Here is a 21923-nt window from a genome sequence, read left to right on the forward strand (position 1 = left end):
ATAGATAGATCCAAAGCTTGAAAGAAAAAAATACAAAAATGTTCAGACATGCTAATAAAATGTATTAGGATTAGTCTTCTGGTGAATTTGAAACTAATAAACTATTTTCAAAAATGTATCTTCTGTATGTGTTGGGAGAAGCAACTCCTTATAATGTACATGAATTTGATAGACATTGTGGAGTCAATACAAAGTTTCATGTAAGTTGGCCACAATTAAACTTACATTGTGTGCATGGAACTAATTCATACTTGCAATCTCACTCGAAAGGCTTTCTTAGCCTACAGACAGAGTTAGCCAGTCTCTCAGTGCTGCCCTGAAGTGGGCAGGAGCTTGCATGACACGGTTTGATTAAATTGCTCTCCTAGCCCCAACCCCTGATGTAAAATACCATGAATAGCAGCTTTGAATAGCAGAGGGCAGGACAACAATGATCTGTGGCCATGCACCCCTGCAAGAAAATCTAATGAATCTCAGTTTTATACAGCTGGGGACTGAGCCACAATGATGACATGCAGTGCCACATCTCACGCCCATTGGACTGGGTTGATAATGGAAAGTGGGCAAGTTTGTACTAAATGCAGATATTTGCCCTTAAATCACCTCATGAAGGTGCAAGGTAAAATCCGCATAAAAATGGCCTATTCAGCCTCGCGCACTAGGGAAAGACACATTGATTGCGCGGTTTTCACGGAATCAGTGTGTTTAACGATGCGGGGAAAAAGCTATTTAATTGAATAGCTATTCCCCACGCTATGGGACTTCACCCGTGACTAATTGAATATGCCCCAAGTGGTAGACTGTAGGGCAATGGAAAACCCCTGTTAAATGCATGCCTGATTAAGTTGAATGCATATATGACATTGATTGAATAATCATTATGGTTAAATTCTTGTATTTTCATGACTTAATCGGCTCCAAATATTTAAATATAATTTCAAATATTTCAGAAGAAAATGTTACATGTTTTAACACTCAGACATTTTAGTTTGTGTCTGTGCTACTAAATATTAGAAATGTGCAAGGACCCCCGTGTTTTGGTTTTGCCAAAACCACCCTCAAGTTTTTTGGTTCTTTTTGGTTTTGGATTTCTTTAAAAATTGATAAAAACATCTAAAATCATGTAACTTCGAGCTGTTTTGTTCGTATATTATTATTAACATCAATAACAATAATTTCCAGTCAATTCCAGTCAATTTTGAGCACCTCACAGCACCTGAAATTACAAGGGAGGGACTTAAATGAAATCCAAAATACACGAGTTTGCAAGAAGAACTGAGTTGGGACGGTTCTACCTGGAACCCCAAAGTGATTCCGAACTGGGACTTGGTTTGACTCAAAACCCCAAAGTTTGGGTGTGTTCTGTTTTCTCAAAAACCGAACCGCTCATCTCTACTAAATAGTGTATATCAATGCATATTAAAGAATTTGGTTTATAAGAGCTCACAACAAGCTGCAGAAACAACGCATAGTTTAGATATAATACAAGGCAAATACCCAAACAGCCTGCGCTCCGGCACTGCAGCCCATTCCACAGTCAGGAGCACCACCCCTTGATATATATAGAAGAAAAAGTGAGTGGTCCAGTGGGCGCTGTCTTTGTATGTAGTAGAGTGGTCTTCTCTATATCCCAGATATAGCACAATACATCCCTCTTGGAGAAAAGAGAAAGAACAGAGTCTGTGGATTATTCCAATGTACAGTATGTGTAAATATTGTAAACCAGGACCAAGAGACCTCTGGTAAACTCACCTAATTAAGGTGAGATGCATTCTCTGAAAGGTATCTTTACCTTTTTCAATCTTCCTTAGTGTGTGCGACATGCAGATAATATACACATGTATCCCCCTTAGGGAGATGAACTCACCTGGGTACAGGTATAAACTAGGGATGAGCAGGTTCGGATTTATGGAATCCGAACCCTCCCCCGAGCCCCCTCAATCTGAGTCAGATCCGAGTCAGGCTCGAGTTTTCCCGCCTGACTCGGATCTGAAATTGAGGCAAAACGTCATCATCCTGCTGTCGGATCTCGCGGGTTTTGGACTCTATGAAAGGTCCCGCGTCGGCGTCATTTTCCACTCCGGCTGTGGATAGTGAAGAGGGAGGGAGGGAGTTAGGCCTGGCTGGGCTGTGTTGTGCTGTGCTGCTGTTGTCCATAGGGACTGTGTCCACTCCAAAGTCCATAGGGGCTGGCTGGGCTGTGTTGTGCTGCTGTTGTCCATAGGGGCTGGCTGGGCTGTGTTGTGCTGCTGTTGTCCATAGGGGTTGGCTAGGCTGTGTTGTGCAGTTAGTTGTCCATAGGGGCTGGCTCGGCTGTGTTGTGTAGTCAGTTGTCCATAGGGGCTGTGTCCACTCCAAAGTCTATAGGGGCTGGATGGGCTGTGTTGTGCAGTGTCCCATTATGACTGTAGTCCTAAAAAGGTGCTGTAGTGTTGTCCAGGGGTGACCTGTCCATCAGGGGTGCTCCCCCCAAGTGCAAAAAAACAATATTTTTTTTCTGTTTGTGAATTGTGTGCGCTGTAGCCACACGTGCATCAACAAAGTAGCGCCAAGCATGGGCCTGTGTCATAAATCAAGGGCTGGCTGGCTCATCTGTTAAAGGGTGATGTAACCCCCAAAGTGCACTCCAAAAAAAATTAAAAATTCTTCTTTTCTGTGTTTGTGAACTGTGTGCACTGTAGCCGCACGTGCATCAACAAAGCAGCAGCACCAAGCGTGCGCCTGTGTCATAAATCTGTTAAAGGGTGGTGAAACCCCCTGGGTGCACGCCAAAAAAAACCCCAAAAACGTATTTTCTGTGTTTGTGAATTGTGTGCGCTGTAACCGCACGTGCATCAACAAAGGAGTAGCGCTGAGCATGCACCTGTGTCATAAGTAAAGGGCCGGCTGGATCGTCTGTTAAAGGGTGATGTTACACCCAAAGTGTACTCCAAAAAAAATAAAAAATTCTTCTTTTCTGTGTTTGTGAACTGTGTGCGCTGTAGCCGTACGTGCATCAACAAAGGAGCAGCGCCAAGCGTGCGCCTTTGTCATAAGTAAAGGGCCGGCTGGCTCATCTATTAAAGGGTGGTATAACCCCCAATGTGCACTCCAAAAAAATAAAAAATTCTTCTTTTCTGTGTTTGTGAATTGTGGGCCTGATTCAGAGCCGGACGTTATTTGCGAACGGTCAGGAAAAGGGGCCAGCTATTTAAATTGAGCGCTCGCTCTTTGCAGTCTGTTGATGCCTCTATGTCTGAGCGAGCGAATGAAACATGCGCTCGCTATTTTGTAAAGACGCCCCCTGGCCGTTCGCATCATACGTCATCTCCACTATTTATTAGATTAATCGAGTACATCGAAAGGCGTCTGAACTGCTCGCAGTGCTTGTGGTAGGTTTTACTTCCCGCAATCACTGCGAGCAGTTCAGGCTAAAAGACAACCAAGTGACGTGGTCGATGACGCTGCTTTGTTAATTATGCACACCCATTAAACGCCCGTTTTGACCGTTTAGCATGCCTGCGTTCGGATCTCCACTCCCCGTTTTCAAGCACCTTCCCCTGTTACCACCCACAAACGCCTCATTCTGTCACTCAAATTAGCAGGCCCTCACTGTTTTGCAAACGCACGATTTCCGACCGCAATGACTGGTTGGCGCATGCGCATTACGACCGATACGCATGCGCAGATGTGTGAACATCGCTCGGAGCGAGTGGCCGCTTACGAGTGGCTCTGAATCAGGCCCTGTGTGTGCTGTACCCGCATGTGCATCAACAAAGGAGCAGTGCCAATTGTGAGCCTGTGTCATAAATCAAGGGCCATCTAGCTCGTCTGTTAAAGGGTGGTGTAACCCCCAAAGTGCGCTCCAAAAAAAATATATATATTTCTGTGTTTGTGTGCCCAGTAGCCTCACGTATATATCAATATAACATAAATGGAGGACAAAAACTTGTCTGATAAAAATAAAATAGGGAAAGATCAAGAACCACTTCCACCTAGTGCTGAAGCTGCTGCCACTAGTCATGACATAGATGATAAAATGATATCAACGTCGTCTGCCAAGGCCGATGCCCAATGTCATAGTAGAGGGCATATAAAATCCCAAATGACAAAGTTCAGGAAAATGACCTTAAAAAAAAAATGTAAATCGTCTGAGGAGAAACGTAAACTTGCCAATATGCCATTTACGACACGGAGTGGCAAGGAACGGCTAAGGCCTTTCCCTATGTTCATGACTAGTGGTTCAGCTTCACATGATGATGGAAGCCCTCCTCCCGCTCCAAAAATCAAAAGAGCTAAGCTGGCAAAAGCACAGCAAAGAACTGTGCGTTCTAAGAAGATATCCCAAGGCGAGTCCAAGTGTGGCGGCGGTTGCGATGCATGACTTTCCCAACACTGGATGGGAAGAAGTGGCTCTTTCCACCATTTGCACGGCCTCTGCAAGTGCTGGAAGGAGCACCCACAGTCCACGTGCTGATATTCAAATTGAAGATGTCACTGGTGAAGTACAACAGGATGAGGATGTTGGTGAAGCTGGCACTGAGGAGGAAGTTGATGAGCAGGATTCTGATAGTGATGTGGTTTGATTAAATCAGGCATCAGGGGAGACAGTTGTCCATGGGAAGAAAAAGCCCATCACGGTCATGCCTGGGCAGAAGACCAAACATTCCACTTCTTTGGTCTGGCAATATTTCTATCCAAATCCGGACAACAACTGTCTTGCCATATGTACTATATGTAAAGGTGAAATAAGCAGGGGTAGGGACGTTAACCACCTAGGAACATCCTCCCTTATACATTACTTGCAGTGCGTTTATAAAAAGTTACTGTCAAGTTCAGAAACTTTGGCTAAGACCATAAGCAGTCCAGGGACACCTAAATCCCTTTGTCCTGTTGTATCCAAGCACCTGCAAACCACACCATCAACTCCCTCCTCGTCAATTTCCTCCCTCGTCAGGATCAGAAGTAGTCATGCAGGCCATGTCACTGGCATGACTGACTCCTCTCCTATCCGGGATTCCTCCGGAGGATCCTGCATTGCTACGCCTACTGCTGCCGCTGCTGCTGTTGCTGCAGGGAGTCGTTCATCATCCCAGAGAGGAAGTAGGAACACTTTTACTAAGTAATTGACCCTCCAACAGTCCTTAGCGAGGAGGATGAAGTACGACAGCAGTCATCCTGAAGCAAAGCGGATAACTGAGGCCTTGACTGCTATGTTGGTGTTAGACGTGCGTCCGGTATCCACCATTTGTGCAGTGGGATTTAGACAATTGATGGAGGTAGTGTGTCCCCGGTACCAAATCCCGTCTAGATTCCACTTCACTAGGCAGGCGATACCGAGAATGTACAGAGACGTCAGAAAAAGTGTCCTCAATTTACTAAAAAATGCCGTTGTACCCAATGTCCACTTAACCACGGACATGTGGATAAATGGAACAGGGCAGACTAAGGACTATATGACTGTGACAGCCCACTGGGTAGATGTATCGCCTTATGCAGCAACAACAGCAGCATCACCAGTAGCAGCATCTCAGAAACTCCAGCTTGTTCCAAGGCAGGCTACACTGTGTATCACCGGTTTCAGTAAGAGGCACACCACCGACAACCTCTTAGAGAAACTGAGGGAAATCATCGCCCAATGGCTTACCCCACTTAGACTCTCCTGGGGATTTGTGATATCTGACAACGCCACCAATATTGTGTGGGCATTACATCTTGGCAAATTCCAGGACGTCCCATATTTTGCTCACACAATAAATTTGGTGGTGAAAAATTTTCTGAAACACAACAAGGATTTGCAAGAGATGCTTTGGGTGGCCCGAAAAATTTTGGGCCACTTTCGCCATTCAGCGACTGCATGCCGAAGACTGGAGCATCAGCAAACAGCCTTGAACCTGCCCTGCCATCACCTGAAGCAAGAGGTTGTGACGCGGTGGAAATCAACCCTCTATATGCTTCAGATGATGGAGGAGCAGCAAAAGGCCATTCAAGCCTATACATCCACCTATGACATAGGCAAAGGAGGGGGTATGCACCTGACTCAAGTGCAGTGGAGAATGATTTCTGTGTTGTGAAAGGTACTCCAGCCCTTCGAACTTGCCACACGTGAAGTCAGTTCAGACACTGTCAGCTTGAGTCAGGTCATTCCCCTCATAAGGTTTTGCAAAAGCAGCTGGAGAAAGTGAAGGAGGAGCTAAGACGGAGCGATTCCGCTCGGCATGTGGGACTTGTGGATGAAGCCCTTCATTCGCTTTGCCAGGATTCGAGGGTGGTCAATCTGTTGAAATCAGACCACTACATTTTGGCTACCGTGCTCGATCCTAGGTTTAAAGCCTATGTGGTGTCTCTCTTTCTGGCCACCACAAGCCTGCAGAGGTGCAAAGACCTGCTGGTGAAAACACTCAGCTGAAGCGGAACGTGACATGTCAACAGCTACTTCTTCATTTTCTCCCGCAACTGGGGCTGCCAGGAATTAACTTAGGTATCCCAAGCAACTCACTGGCAGTGATGCAGGGCAGGCAGGACCAAGTTTGGACATCTGGTCCTGACTGAAGGACCTTGCAACAATTTCTGACATGTCTACTGTCACTACATATGATACTGTAACCTTTGACAGAATGTTGGGGGATTACATCAGTGATAGCATCCAAGTAGGCATGTCAGACAGTCCGTACCTGTACTGGCAGGAAAAAGAGGCAATCTGGAGGCCCCTGTACAAACTGGCTCTATTTTACCCAAAATTGCCCCCCCTCCAGTGTGTATTCTGAAAGAGTGTTTAGTGCAGCCAGGAACCTTGTCAGCAAAAGGTGTAGGAGGTTGCTTCCACAAAATGTGGAGAAGATGATGTTCATCAAAATGAATTATCAATTCTTCCAGGGAGACCAGCCTCCTGAATGTACAGAGGGATCTGTGGTGGTGGATTCCAGCAGGGCTAAATTAATACTCTGTGAGGATGAGGATGTACTCAACACTGAAGAGGGTAAGGAATCAGTGGATGAGGAGGATGAGGATGACATCTTGCCGCCGTAGAGCCAGTTTTTTGGAGGGACAGATTAGTTGCCAGCTTGTTTTGTGGGGGCCCAAGCAAACCAATCATTTCAGCCACAGTCGTGTGGCAGACCCTGGCGCTGAAATTATTGGTTTGTTAAAGTGTGCATGTCCTGTTTATACAACATAAGGGTGGGTCGGAGGGCTCAAGGACAATTCCATCTTGCACCTCTTTTGATTCTTTGCATTATGTACTGTTTGGGGCCTAGTTTTTCAAACTGCCATCCTGTCTGCCACTGCAGTGTCACTCCTAGATGGGCCACGTGTTTGTGCCGCCCACTTGTGTCGCTTAGCATAGTCATCCAGCTACCTCGGTGCAACCTTTTGGACTAAAAACAATATTGTGAGGTGTTCAGAATAGACTGGAAATGAGTGGAAATTAATGTTATTGAGGTTAATAATAGCATAGGAGCAGAGAAACCCGCAAAATCTGTGATTTTAGCTGTTTTTATGCTTTTTAAAAAAAAAAAATACAGATCCAAAACCCAGAAGCCAAACACGGAAGGGTGGTCTTGGCAAAACCAATCCAGATCCAAAACACGAAGAAAGATACAGATCCAAAACCAAGACACAAAACACGAAAAGTGGCCAGTGCACACCCCTAGTATAAACGTTCCCCAAAAGGTTTCTTTATATATCCCAACGACACAATTCCAACCTTGAGAACTTACCATATTTAAAACATATGAAGTTCTCAAGGTTGGAATTGTGTCATTGGAATATATAAAGAAATATTTTAGGTAACGTTTATACCTCTACCCAGGTGAGTTAATCTCCCTAAGGGGATACATGTGTATATTATCTGCATGTCGCACACACTAAGTAAGATTGAAAAAAGCAAAGATACCTTTTGATGAATGCATCTCACCTTAATTAGATGAGTTTACAGAGGTCTCTTGGTCCTGGTTTACAATATTTACATATACATTGGATTAATCCACAGACTGTTCTTTCTCTTTTCTCTGAGAGGGATGTATTTTGCTAATATGGGATATAGAGAAGAACATAGTTTAGAACTGACAATATTTTATTACCTCACCGCTTTCTGTGTGTGATTTAAAAAAAGAAAGTAAGAGATGTAGACTTGACACTTCATATGAACACAGGCTACAGTGGCAAACGCAGGATTTCCAGAGGGGGGTTTCCAAAGGCTTAATTTTAGAGCGAGTGTGGCCTGTCAATGAAGAGGGCATAATTAGTTCTTAACCAGCTTTAATGAGCATCATACAAAGTGTATTGTGTGTATTAATTCCAGCATATACAGGACCAGTGATCACAGTAAGCCATTAGATGCGGCAGTAGGCCATCCTGCCTGAGCTGAACATATTTATTTTAGATGTGGGCACCATTCCAGACTATTGGGGCAAGCCCGGGAGCCTGGAGGAGCAGCAGAATAACCTAGCACTGCCCTGGACATACTGTATATGTACATATTGGGCTCTATAGCAGTGCATCTCTAACAGTGCATATTTTCCAAATCTTCTAGTTGGTGCACAGGTTATTTATTACTGGCTGATACATGTTAAAAGATCCACAAGTGGTGCTAATTATTTCATTTGTGATACTGAGAAGAACATGCAGCTCTAGTAACAATCTATTATATTACTATTTCTATTGTGGTCATGGTGTGGGCTGGGGAGGGGGGTTTCCAGGCAGACGGAACCCCCCATGCGTTTGCCTATGGGCTAGTGACTTACAGTACTGTATGTGTAATGACAAGTAAATGTCACATACAGAAAGCTTTGGTTTTTTTTTTAAAGGTTTGTTGTGGTTTCTGCCAATAAAAAGGAATATAAAGTTTCACATGAATTTAAAAATCTGTAAAGCATTCAACTTTTCAAAAGGTTTTCTAATTTACCACAGCTTACCATAAGGAACTTCATATAAGTCATATTATTAAAATACCAGTGATGTGTCACTTATACCACATTTTCCTGACATTAAGAAAACATGGTTCTTGCATAAACCAGATGGCAAACATTTATTTTAGTGGGGACATTAATTATAGTGTTTTCCCCTAGCTTTAATGGGGCAATTAAGTGTAAATATTAATGGCGAATAATATAACTTTAATACTAATAGTTTTATCAAGAAATTTTATACACCTCCTTTTCACCATCAATTCACTATCATTTACAGTAAACAGTGAAGGAATAGGTTGCAACTGTCCTGAAGTCTCTAGGACAAAAGTTATATCTTGGCTGCAGTGGTAACCATTTCTTCTCAGTCTCACTGCTCATAATAGTGTGGTTGTCCTAGTTCCTCTATGATCAAGTAATAAATGAATACACTTTTTAGAAATGGTTTCTGATGATGGCTAGGTAATTAAGTTCCTACTGTACCATTCAGAGATTCAGCATCTTGGAAAAAAGTCCACTTGTTCCAATACACTTAAGCAAGTGTTGAAAATGTGATTTTGCCTAATGAAACTAATTATAGACAAAAGAAGAAAAGAGTTAATTAAATTATAAGATTATAAGATTAAATATTATTATTATTATTATTATTATTATTTATTTATATGGTGCCACATGTTCCACAGCGCCTTACAAAGTACATAAACAAATAAGTAACCAGCGACTTACAATACAATACAATACAATGCAGGACACGGACATGGATAATAAACATAGCTATATATTAGCAACCTTTGCACCCACATAAGCAGCCAAGTGTTAGTTGCCCTAGTGGGGAGTAAGAGATAAATTAAAATATAACTACTTATCAGGTTCTAATCAGCCTCTTTAAAAGTTTGGATAGCTTTAAACAAATAATGGAGTAAGATATTCAGTATAAAATAAATAAAGAAGGAAAAGAATAAATGAGTACAAAATGGAAGACGTTTAACCAAGTGAAACATGATTTGATGTCAGAGGGAAGTAGATCTACACATAAAAATATAGTTCATCCGTAAGAACCAATATGAGAAAAAGACAAGACAAAAGGAGAAGGGAAACAGAGATGGTTTAAAAATACAGTACTATCATAGAAATCAGAGGTTCAGGGGAAATAAAATCAGAGAGATAGAATTGAACACAAAGTCTGGACTGATAATGAAGTTTTTGATGTACAGTACCTTTACAAAACAGGTTTGAGAGACCTTAGGGAACCTTTGGGAACCAGGATTATGTTTTGGGTTACAGAAACAGAAAACAAAGATACAGGTAAATAATAATAATAATAATAATAATAATAATAATAATAATAATAATAATAATAATAATAATAATAATAATGGAAAAAAAGAGGAAAATGATGAAGATTTAGATATTAACTTAAATGGAAGAATACAAAAATATAAGGAAGATACAAAACATTTAATTTTAGTTCACACAGTTTATCAATGGTAGAAAAATCCCTATTAAAGATGAGATTGAAATTCTCCAAGAGAAAATAAATTGATGTATTTCAAACATATATGGATATTCTAAACTTTTTTAGTAAATTCAAGTTAAAAAAATTTGTCCAGACAAATAATTATTTATTTATTTCTTAACAGTTATTTAAATAGCACACACATATTCCACAGTCATTTTGAGAGAATATTTTAGTAATTCAAACCAGTCCCTGTCCCAGTGCAGCTTTCATAGCTGTGCTGTTCCATAATCAGAATGATAATGTATGTATAAAGGGTAATATAAAGAGAACCCGATTTTAGAAAAATAGTATGTTTAAACTAGAAATGTGCGCCGACCCCCATGCTTTAGTTTTGGATCTGAATCTCCCCTGGTTTTGGATCTGGATTGGTTTTGCCAAAACCTCACCTCCGTGTTTTGTTTTTGGGCTTTGGTTTTGGGTCTGGATTTTTTCTTAAAAACAGCTAAAATCACATAAAATTTGACTTTTTTGTTCCTACAGTATTAATAACCTCAATAACATCTATTTCCACTTGTTTCCAGTAAATATTGACCACATCACAGCTCACAATATTGATTTTTTTCATCTAGTTAAAGGGTAAAAAGGTTGCATCCAGCTTGCTGACTAAAAACTAATTGATATAATTATTAATAGAGTTGAGGACTGTGCAAAGATGATGGTTGGGATACCCTTGAGGATTGAAGAATTGATAATTGGCGCAGGCCCTGGCTGTAAAATTGATAATAAATTAATTAAAAAACAATTCATTGGTGCAGCCCCGGGCTGAATAATTAATAATAAAAAGAAATTAATTGGTGCAGCCCCTGGCTGTAAAATTGATAATAAATTTAAAAACAAATCATTGGTTCCTAAACCAACCATAACACTAATTTAAAATGTCAGGCAGCAATGCCCCAACCAGCACATAATGGAAAGAAAAAAGGTGCAAGATGGAATAGTCTTTGGGCCCTCCCACCCACCCTTATGTTGTATATGAAACAGACCATTTACTGTTTAACAAACCAATTGTGGCTGAAATTATTGGTTTGTTTGGACCCCCATAAAACAAGCTGCCAATGTGCATTGGACATGGAAACTTATTTATTTATTTATTACCAGTTATTTATATAGCGCACACATATTCCGCAGTGCTTTACAGAGAATATCTTACCATTCACATCTGTCCCTGCCCCAGTGGAGCTTACAATCTATATTCACTACCACATGCTCACACACATACACACTATGGTCAATTTTTGTGGGGAGCCAATTAACCTACCAGTATATTTTTGGAGTGTGGGAGGAAACTGGAGTACCCGGAGAAAACCCACGCAAGCACAGGGAGAATATACAAACTCCACACAGTTAGGAAATGAAAATGATCCCATACACAAACTGGCTTTACATTACAAGTTGTCCTCATCCTCGTCATCCCCATCAGTGTGTACATCCTCTTCTTCATACAATATTAATTCATCCCCGCTGGAATCCACCATAGGCGCCTCTGTAATTTTTTTTCGTAATTATTGGTAGAGGTCTTCCTCGTGGAATTTGTAATTTATTTTAATGAGCATCATCTTTTCCACATTTTGAGGAAGTAACCTCATACGCCGATCTCTGACAAGGTTGCCAGCTGCACTGAAAACTCTTTCAGAGTACACACTGGAGGGTGGAAAGTAATGCAAAGCCAGTTTGTGTATGAGACTCCAAATTGCCTCTTTTTCCTGCCTATACTGAAAGGGACTGTCTGACATGCCTATTAGGATGTTATCTCTGAAATAGTCCTCCATCATTCAGTGAATGGAGACCATATCAACGATCTGCATGACCAGCAGGCATTGTGTAAAGAAAATTTAGTTTTTTCCTGGCAGCTGCAGAAACTGAAGGAGGAGATGATGGCATTTCACGTGCGGCTGCAGCTGACAATTATTTTACCAACAGCTCTTTGCATAGTTTTAGATTTCGGTCTGTTGGAAAAAAACTCACAAGGTAGGGCTTAAACCTAGGATCCAGAATGGTCACCAAAATATATTTTTCAGATTTCATTAGATTGCCGACTCTTGGATCCTGGTGAAGTGAATCAAGGGCTTGATCCACCAGTCCGACATACCTTGCGCAATTGCTCCACTTCAGCTCCTCCTTCAGTTTCTCTAGCTGTTTTTGCAAAAGTCTGATGAGGGGAATGACCTGACTCAAGCTGGCAGTGTCTGAACTAACTTCACGTGTGGCAAGATGAAAGGGTTTGAGAACCTTGCACAACACAAAAATTATTCTCCACTGTGCTTGAGTAAGGTGCATTCCCCCTTCTCGGCCTATGTCATAGGCCATTGTATAGCCCTGGATGGCCTTTTGTTGTTCCTCCATCCGCTGAAGCATATAGACGGTAGAATTCCACCGAGTTACTACCACTTGCTTTAGCTGATGGCAGGGCAAATTTAACAGTACCTTCTGGTCATGCAATCTTTGACAAGCATTTGCCGAATGTCTAAAATGTCCAGATATTTTGTGGGCTACCGAGAGCATCTCCTGCACGCCCCTGTCATTTTTAAAAAAAATGTTGCACCACCAAACTAATTGTGTGAGCAAAACATGGGACATGTTGGAATTCACCCACATGTAATGCTCTCACAATATTGGTGGCTTTGTCTGAAATCACATATCCCGAGGAGAGTCCAAGTGGGGTAAGCCATTTAGCAATGATTTCCCTGAGTTTTTCTAAGAGGTTCTCAGTGGTATGCCTCTTAGTGAAACCAGTTATACAAAGAGTAGCCTGCCTCTGTATCAACTGTCTTTTGGTAGATGTTGCTGCTAATGTTGCTGTTGTAGGTAATACACCTACCCAGTTGGCTGTCACAGTCATGTAATTATTAGTTTGCCCTGTCCCACTTGTCCACATATCAATGGTCAAGTGGACAGTGGTTACAATGCCATTTCAGAGGACATTAATAAGGTTTTTTTTAATGTACTTGTACAGATGTGGAATTGCTGTTCAAGCGAAGTGGAATCTAGAAGGGATCTGGTAGCGTGGACACAGGACCTCAATTAACTGTTGAAAACTCACTGCAGTAATGGAGGATACTGGATGCAAATCTAATACCAGCATAGGTGTTATGGTGTCAGTAATCCGCTGTGCAACTGGGTGATAGCTGTCATACTTGTTTGCCCTTGCAAATGATTGTTTGACAGTTAATTGTTTTTTGGAAGATACACTACAAGTAGTCCTCCTCCTGGTCTCCTTCTGGGATGAAAATCCACTCACATGCAACAGCAGCAGCAACAGGCATAGTCATCAAGGTTCCTTCTGAGGAATCACGGATAGGAGAGGAATCAATCATGCTTCGAATAACAACATTGGATGCAGCAGGACTACTCCCGATGATGAATGAGGATGTTGATGATGCAGGTGTTGGTGGTGGAGATAGAAGGCACTTGGATCCCACAGAGAGGGAGCAGGTAGGTGACATTGGACTTGTTACGTTTTGAGTTTTGGAACTTGGTGACATACACTTTGATATTTGATGAATGCACTCAATTGACATAACAAGGAGGAGGTTCCTAGGTGGTTTTGGTCCCTCCCTCTACTCACTCTTGCTTGGCAATGGTTACATATGGCTTGACAACTGTTGTCCGGATTGGGGTGGAAATAATTCTACACGTGAGAAGTGGATTTTTTTGTCTTTTGCCCCGGCATGACAACAATGGGCTTTGGCTTTTTTAATCCATGGGCAACAGCTGTTGCCTTACTTACACAAAGGACATCCTCAGCATCAACATCCTCATCACCAACATCTTCATCATCAACAGCCTCATCATCCTTAGTGCCTTCAACTAAGAAAATATCCTCCTCCTCCATGTACAATTCCACAGAAGCATCCGCGATGACGACATCTGCAAGATGTTGACTGCCCTTCCCCACATTTACAGAGGGCACACAAATGTTGGAACTTGGAGGATTCTCCAGTACACTAGTATTTAGGTCTGGTTCACACATGTCAACTGCGGACGCACTTGCACTCTCCTCGGGGATATGTGATTTCGATTTCTCAGGGCACACAGTTGGTTTTTCTGGAGCTGTATTACTCTTCTTAACAACTTTAAATATTTTAATGGTACCACCACCACTACTACTACAAGCAGAAGGGCTATCAGAACCAGCAGTCAACATAAATAAAGGCCAAGGCCTTATCCTTTCCATGCCACTTCATGTTTTGAATGGCATATTGCCAAATTTTTGTTTATCTAAAGGCAACTTGCCTTTCGATTTTTTTTTCTTTACTACAGTAAAAGTAGCTTTACCATATCCATGGCATGACTTAAGCCCTGGGGCATGGGTCTTCATAGAGGACGAGGAAGTTGACGGCCTTGCATTATCATGATAACTGCTGGCGGCAGCTCCATCATGTGGTTCTTGGCCTTGCTCTCCTGTCATGTGACAGCCCTCCATATTTTCTGCAGTCTTGAAGCAGTGTCACAAGCACCAATAGTGTAGCCAAGGTGCGGTTACAAAATTCACACATGTGCAGTCGTGCGCACACAGAAAAAAAATAGACAAAAGACATTATTTTTTTTTTTCGGGTCCTGAACTTGGGCCCAGAGCACAGATTGATGACGACTGGAGTCGTGCAGCACTAGGTTGCGGTGCTGTATCTTGTGCGGCTAAGCTTATCATGCACACACACAGAAAAAAAATAGACAAAGGACACTTTGTCGGGAAGCACTAGGTTACAACTTGCGCTGCTTTTGTATCTTGTACGGCTAAGCCTAACACGCACACAGAAAAAAATAGATAAAAGACACTATTTTTTTTTTTTTGGGTCCAGAACTTGGGCCCAGAGCACAGACTGATGACGACTGAAGTCGGGCAGCACTAGGTTGCGTTGCTGTATCTTGTGGGGCTAAGCATAACACGCACACACAGAAAAAAAATAAAAAGACAATATTTTTTATTATTTTTCGGGTCCAGAACTTGGGCCCAGAAGGAGGCAGCAGACAGCACAGCACCAGGCCAGATGGATCAGCACCAGCCCAAATGGACACAGCAGACAGCACAGCACCAGCCCAAATGGATCAGCAACAGCACCAACACAGATGGACACAGCAGACAGCACAGCAGTGACAGCACCAGATGGATCAGCAGTGCACCAGCCCAGGACACAGCAGACAGCACAGCACCAGCACAGGTAAGTACTACCTCTCCCAGCCCTACACTACCCACCCTCCCTGTTCAGTCTCCACAGCCGTAGTGAAATGGCGGCCACCGCATGGTCCCTTATATACATAGAGATGAAAGCTCGCAAGCCGGAAGATTTTGTATCTATGCTTTTGCCTTGGTTTGAGATCCGGGGCCAGCGGGGGAACCGAACGAACCTTCGGTTCTCACCCCGGATCTCAAAATTCGGGTGGGTTCGGATCTCTGTGATCTGAACCTGCTCATTTTTAGTTTAAACCAGCCCTTGTCAAAAGGAAATTGTATTGAATCTGTAAACAGGGCTCCAATGCAAGCAACCACGATATTTCCTGACACCAAGTTCCATTGTGATTCATCTGAGAGTTTGTACATGTGTAGTACCAATTCCTGTATGGATAAAGTTGTAGCCTAGCATCTCTAGTACAACGTGAGCTGCTTTACACTGCGTCTGCAATGCGACTAAGATGCAAAATTTAAAGAAAAATACTGTACGCTACTCCTCTCGGAGCTTATTGATGGCACTGGGTGGCATTCCCTGTCTGTACATAACAAACTATTTCTGCTGTCAATACAAGAATAAACCATACCCTTCAAGCTCGGACTGTCCAAATGTTTTCTTACTGCTGCTTCTCTCTTCAAGGGATGTCTAACTTGACAAAGTCTTCTACTAACATTGCTAATATCTATCTATCTATCTATCCATCTATCTATCTATCTATCTATCTATCTATCTATCTGTCTGTCTATCTATCCCTTATATTGCATTATATAGCCAACTTTCCGTTTATCTTTATATGGTTAAATTATTAAATTTAACTTATGTTTAATCAATAGACATAGGAGTTTTGCAATATTCCAAGTAGGTTTCACTGGCACATTTAAACACATTTCCAGAAATTTGCCTTTGCGAATATTCTGCCAGATGTGAATGAAAGCATTTCTGGAAAAAAAAAAAAAAAAACTTCAGAGATAACTACAGTAGTTGCTAGATGAAGCAAAACTTACATCATAATGCCACATGGAACTACTTGACTTAAACTTCATAGTGATATCTCCCATACTTTACCTTTTATGTATTCATTAGTTCCCTTTCTTTCCAGCGAGTACATCTGACAGTGACTGAACTACATCTGGATTACAGAAGCATGAAACAGGCTGTTTACAGGTTGAATCAATTTGATTTCTTAATAAGGGGCAGGTAGATTTATACAAATTCACTTCAAACACTTTACAATGTATATGATAGAGCTATTGAAACTTCTATATGTATAGTATATACAGTATGTACAGTACCTTATAATTAATTTATATAGCACTTTTAGTGCAAGCAGAGAAAGGATATCAAGCATAATAAAGAGATTTTTGGTTACTTACTGTTGAATCCTTTTCTCTGAATCAGGCTGGGGGACACTGGACCATGGGATTGTCGGTTGGGCTGGAGCAGGCACTTTAACTCCTAGCTCCTCCCCCCTGCAATCCCATCAGGCCAGTACTCCTTTAAAAGAGCCTGGAGAGGAGTAGCAGGAACCCCTGAAACTGTTTTAGAACAACTAAACAAATCCAGTAGGGAAAAGACCGATCAAGAACAAAACACCTCGCACGACTGAACGTGAGGGAGGGAACGCAGTGTCCCCTAGCCTGATTCAGAGAAAAGGATTCAATGGTAAATAACCAGAAATTCCTTTTTCTCTTCCATCAAGGCTGGTTGACACTGGACCATGGGATGTTCAAAATCCGTCCCCAGGGGAGGGAATGCTCAGGCTGCCTGACCGGAGAACTGGTGTCTGCCAGAGGCAAAAGAACCTGAAATGTAAATATGACCAAACGAGCGGACTGGACCAGGTGTCCGTACAGCAGACCTGTGTCTCTGAAGTCCCACGTCATGTTGTCCAAGAGATCGCAGCCGCCTTAACGTAAGTCGTAGACACCCAGTCTGGTGACAGTTAATAATGAATAATATCCAAGCTGATTCAACTCATAAAGACCTGCTGAGTAGCTGGCCAACCATGTTCCAACATGCCATAAGAACCCGCAGAGAATAATACAGCATACCAAGAAGACACGTCCAAGGAAAACTGCAAAGCTCAGCCAACGAGCAGAGCCAGATCATCCCAGTCCGAGGATCACCAAAGGAGGAAGTACCAGAAGAACAATCATGCGAAACCAGTGTTGGCTAGAGTCATAAATGAGTATGCAGAACCGCCCCTGGACGACGAGCCCACACTCAACTATGCCGATGGATTCCATAGCTATAAGGAAGAACAGCTGCAAGGAACGGACTGAAATTTCCTGGGATGCAACAATCCCAATTGGAGCCTGTGTAAGAGTCCCCGGAGAATAGAAGAAGAATCCACAGCTTCACCTGCAGATGAAATGATGGCAAATATGCAGTACACACTGCCAACATGGTTTGGACCTTTGGAAGATGGGTCAAACACAGCTGGAAGGAAACTAACAGGGTTAAAACCTGTAACGTCATGAGAGAAAGGTGTCAGTCAGCCTCCCAATCCTTCAGAAGGAAGGCCCTGAAAAATGGAGAGGCGAAACCTTGTTACGGTTACACCCCAAGCGGTAGAGTTTCCAAACTCAGAGATAAGCGAGAGATGGGAACTGAGTCCGGGCTTGCAGCCTAGTACAGACCTGGAGAGAGAAAAACCTACCACCTCAGCACTCCAAGGCCTAGAAGTTCAGTCGCAAAACACAACAAAGGAAGTCCCCCAGCAGAAAATAACCGAGGTGCAGCAAGTCTGGATACAGTGAAAGACACCGCCTCGGGCCCACCGTCCTTGGGAAAATAACCATGAACCAAGACTAGTGCTGCCAGCCTGGAGCCACCTGGAATAACCTCACTTGGGCAGCCTCAATGCCCCTGGGGACCTGAAGGAACACTGTGGACAGCGAAAACAGATGCTCTGGATGCAAATTTTATGAAACAGTCAAGGTGGCCACTTGCGGCAGCCAGTGGATACCATGCAAAGCTAGAAATTTGCAAATGTGTCGAGTGGCCCTGAGAACCCCCTCCCCAATTCAGGTCCCATTACCGAACAGTAGGAAGACCACTGGAGGGAGGGAGAGAGAGAGAGACTGCTGTCACGGAAGAAACATGTTTCCAAAGTCCCCCTACCAGCATGGCCATCAGTGAGAGTGACGTAACAAAGGCTTCGGCCCTGGAAAACCATGGCCTAGGTGCCGTGCACCTTTAACCGCCAGAAGATGTCTTATGCCATCACCTCTTCATTATCCAACCTACTACAACCAGTCAGTGAGAATGGACAGGGCTCTTCAAACTATGACTTGGAGTGCGAGCCCATCGAATATCCGAGCTTTTGCGGATGGTGACCCAAGGCCCCAAAGCCGAGAAGCAACTTCACGGTGCCTCCGCCCAGGAGACTCGCAGCCATGGTTATACTAGCCCCTCAGGAAGGACCAAGGAGTTGAGCTGGATGAGGAGAACAGAAATTTCTCCATCCCTGGATAAAGATGGGTACTGCTGTACCGAATGGCAGAGGAGTTGAGGGGGGTGCCAAACAACCCTGTCAAGTTTGGAGAATTACCCACTGGGACTCCTGAAAGGATAACTTGGTTTGTTCAGCCCAGTCGATGGACAATGCACTAAGTGAACCCTTGAGAGTGAGGTCGACAGGGTCCCTGCTTTGTCTGCTGCAAGACAACACCACTGGAGAGAGGTGTCTAAGGCCACCCCCAGAACTGAGGAGTGGACCTGGAAGCAAGGAAGACCCTGTAAAAGTTGGGGCACAGCCCTGTATCCTACACAAGCAGAACCGTCGAAGAGAGCAAATTGTGGCAACTTCTGTACACACTAGGCGCGTCAGCCCCTACCGTAGGTTTGGGCTAATCCACGAAGCCAAGGCTCCACCGTATGGTAGGTCCCCGAATACCCAAGGAACCGAGTCAAGTACCCATTTAGGAAGTAAGATGACTCACCTCCAATGGAATCTGAAGATGCGCGTTTCAGTCCTGTAGCGGGGAGGTGTTGGCCTCTGTGCTGTGGATCCCAGATAGGAGAGACAGTGGCGTATCTATAATGGGTGCAGTGTGTGCGAGGCACACAGGCCCCTGGGTCAAGGGAGGCCCTGCACCGCACACCCTGCACCCATATTATTTTATACTGTCCGTGGTCCCGTGGCGAGTTCCAGTGCTGCTCAGAACATCAGAAATTGGCTGCTCCAGCCATGTTTCCGGTGTTCTGCGCATGCACAGTAGACTGCGGACACACTCTAGTGCCCGGAGTCTACTAATGCTCTGGTGGCTGGCCAGTTGCATTAGTCAGAGAGGAGGGGGGAGGGGGCACCACACAAGGAGTGCACACAGGCCCCCTCCTCTCTTAAGACGCCCCTGAGGAGAGAGTTCCTACGAACTGAACAACTCACACCATGGTGCGTAAGGCACGAAAATACCAGAGCATCCGGAATGAACCAGTCGGCCTGCAAACAAGGAAGAAGGTAAAACCCCTGTTTCCGTACTGGCAATTGAAATGGAGCAGCCTGCTGGCGAAGAGGCGTCATGGTGCCGGACAGTCAAGGTGCCAGATGGAACCATGGTTCAAGATGCCATGACCCAGGTGACTGAAGAAGTCACCAAAATGGTTGCTGACCCCCAGCATCCAACTTACCTTGTTCCAGCAAACTGGGTAGAAAGAGAGATACTCTGTATGCCCTATGTGTGTTTGGGGAGCGGGGAGGAGAAGTCAGCCTCCCTTCCTTGACATTGTGTTCCTTTGAACACCTGCTGGGGAAGAAGCGGCTTGTGTCAGACTGACCCATTAAAGGAGGAAAGAAAACTTGGCAATGCAGACCCTGCCACTAGTGGTGGCCAACGTCAAAGATAGTGTAAAAAAATAAAAACAGTCTGAATGCATCTGCGAAGTGTAGCAACAAAAAGGCCCATGAAGCCAAACCAGCTTTAGCTGACAACTTGTTTGGCCTCCCACGCAGCGCTTGCCGCGCCTTACTTACCTCTGCACAAGAAAAACCCCAGGGCGATTCGCTGTGAAGCCCTATGGTTAAGATGGAAGTCTTAAACACACACCACCCATGTCAGGGCATGCCAAGGCTGGAAATGACCGCATCCAATGAAACGAGACCAGAGACAATCTTCCAAGGTCTACTTAGCGGTTCTCTATTGGATTCTGAAGTGTGCCCAGGAAGGGATTTGTGGTAGTCTAAATGGCTACTGCAGTGACTGCCGAAGAAGGGTCTTCTCACTGGGTACTGAATCCACTGGAAGCAACTGCGTAATGGACAGCACCTCCCCGAATATGGTGTGTCTCAAGTGTCTCTGATGAGACTGGAGATATGCACTGAACAGTAATGACTTTTCCGTGGCCACGCTAGGACCAAGCAAGAGACTTGCCAAGGTTATTTAGAATTAAACCACCTACAGCAATCATGTGGAATATACAGCAGGTCCCCTTACATCGGGACAGCTCGAGTCTGCGCCCGGTCTGTCTGTCGTGAAATTGCTAATGGTACCTAGGAGGAAGAACACGCCTGTGCCTTGCACTGCGGGGGAGGGGGCTGCATGCTGCAAGCCTAAAGCCAGAGCAGGACAGATCTAGAGTAGGAACTTAACCCAATAGGGAACAAACCCGGGTCCTAGACGAGGGAACACCTACTGTAAGTCTGAACTTGGTGTAACTGTGGAGTGCCACCAGTAGCCCTAGGGTGCCCCTATACCTGCTGAGAGCCCCAGCCCATGCAGGTCCCACCCTGCTGGATGCAGCTTTCTAGATGCCCATGCGTCACTAGGTCCTAGACCTACCATACTCCCGAGACCAACTGCACGTAACCCCCCTTCAGGGAGTAAATGGTCGCCAACATACATACAAACTCCCCCCAGTTAGGGCCAACATGAGAATTGAACCCACAAAGGCAACTATGGCAACCCTCTTTGTCAGGGCAGCTGATAAAGTCCTTAGGAGATGTACCCTGAATTCATCAGTTACTGTCCAATGGTAGTGGCGACTACTGAGATATAGGACCTATCAGATAATAAACTGTTAATAACAAATATTATCCATGATCTTAGCCAAAAAGCTGAGAAGCTATCAATCTAATACAGTAACCTCTGACAGTGCATGAAAACAATATTACACATGCAGCTAATAGCAAAAAATGTACTTAGCCTTCCAGGACACAGCAGCTGTCTGGGAGAAGAGTTGAATTGCAGGTGAATGTAGCAGTCCCAGCTGAGACACAGCCCTGCTGATCCATGCTGTCCCCACTGACTGTACCTCTGCAGGAGGGGGAAAGCAGTGCTGGAAGCTCCGCCCCTCCAATCTCTACTGTCCCGGCCACCGAGTACTTCAATTTGTTAGGGGAAAACTCAGAGT

General features: G+C 43.9%; 1 pseudogene; it reads right to left on the reverse strand.

Annotated features, from left to right (window-relative positions):
* Nucleotides 1-21507: 21507 nt before the first annotated feature.
* Nucleotides 21508-21639, reverse strand: LOC148538364 (U2 spliceosomal RNA; annotated as a pseudogene).
* Nucleotides 21640-21923: the final 284 nt, after the last annotated feature.

This window comes from Taudactylus pleione, unplaced genomic scaffold, assembly GCF_031769625.1.
Source record: "Taudactylus pleione unplaced genomic scaffold, aTauple2 ptg000040l, whole genome shotgun sequence".
In the NCBI taxonomy this organism is placed as follows: domain Eukaryota; kingdom Metazoa; phylum Chordata; class Amphibia; order Anura; family Myobatrachidae; genus Taudactylus; species Taudactylus pleione.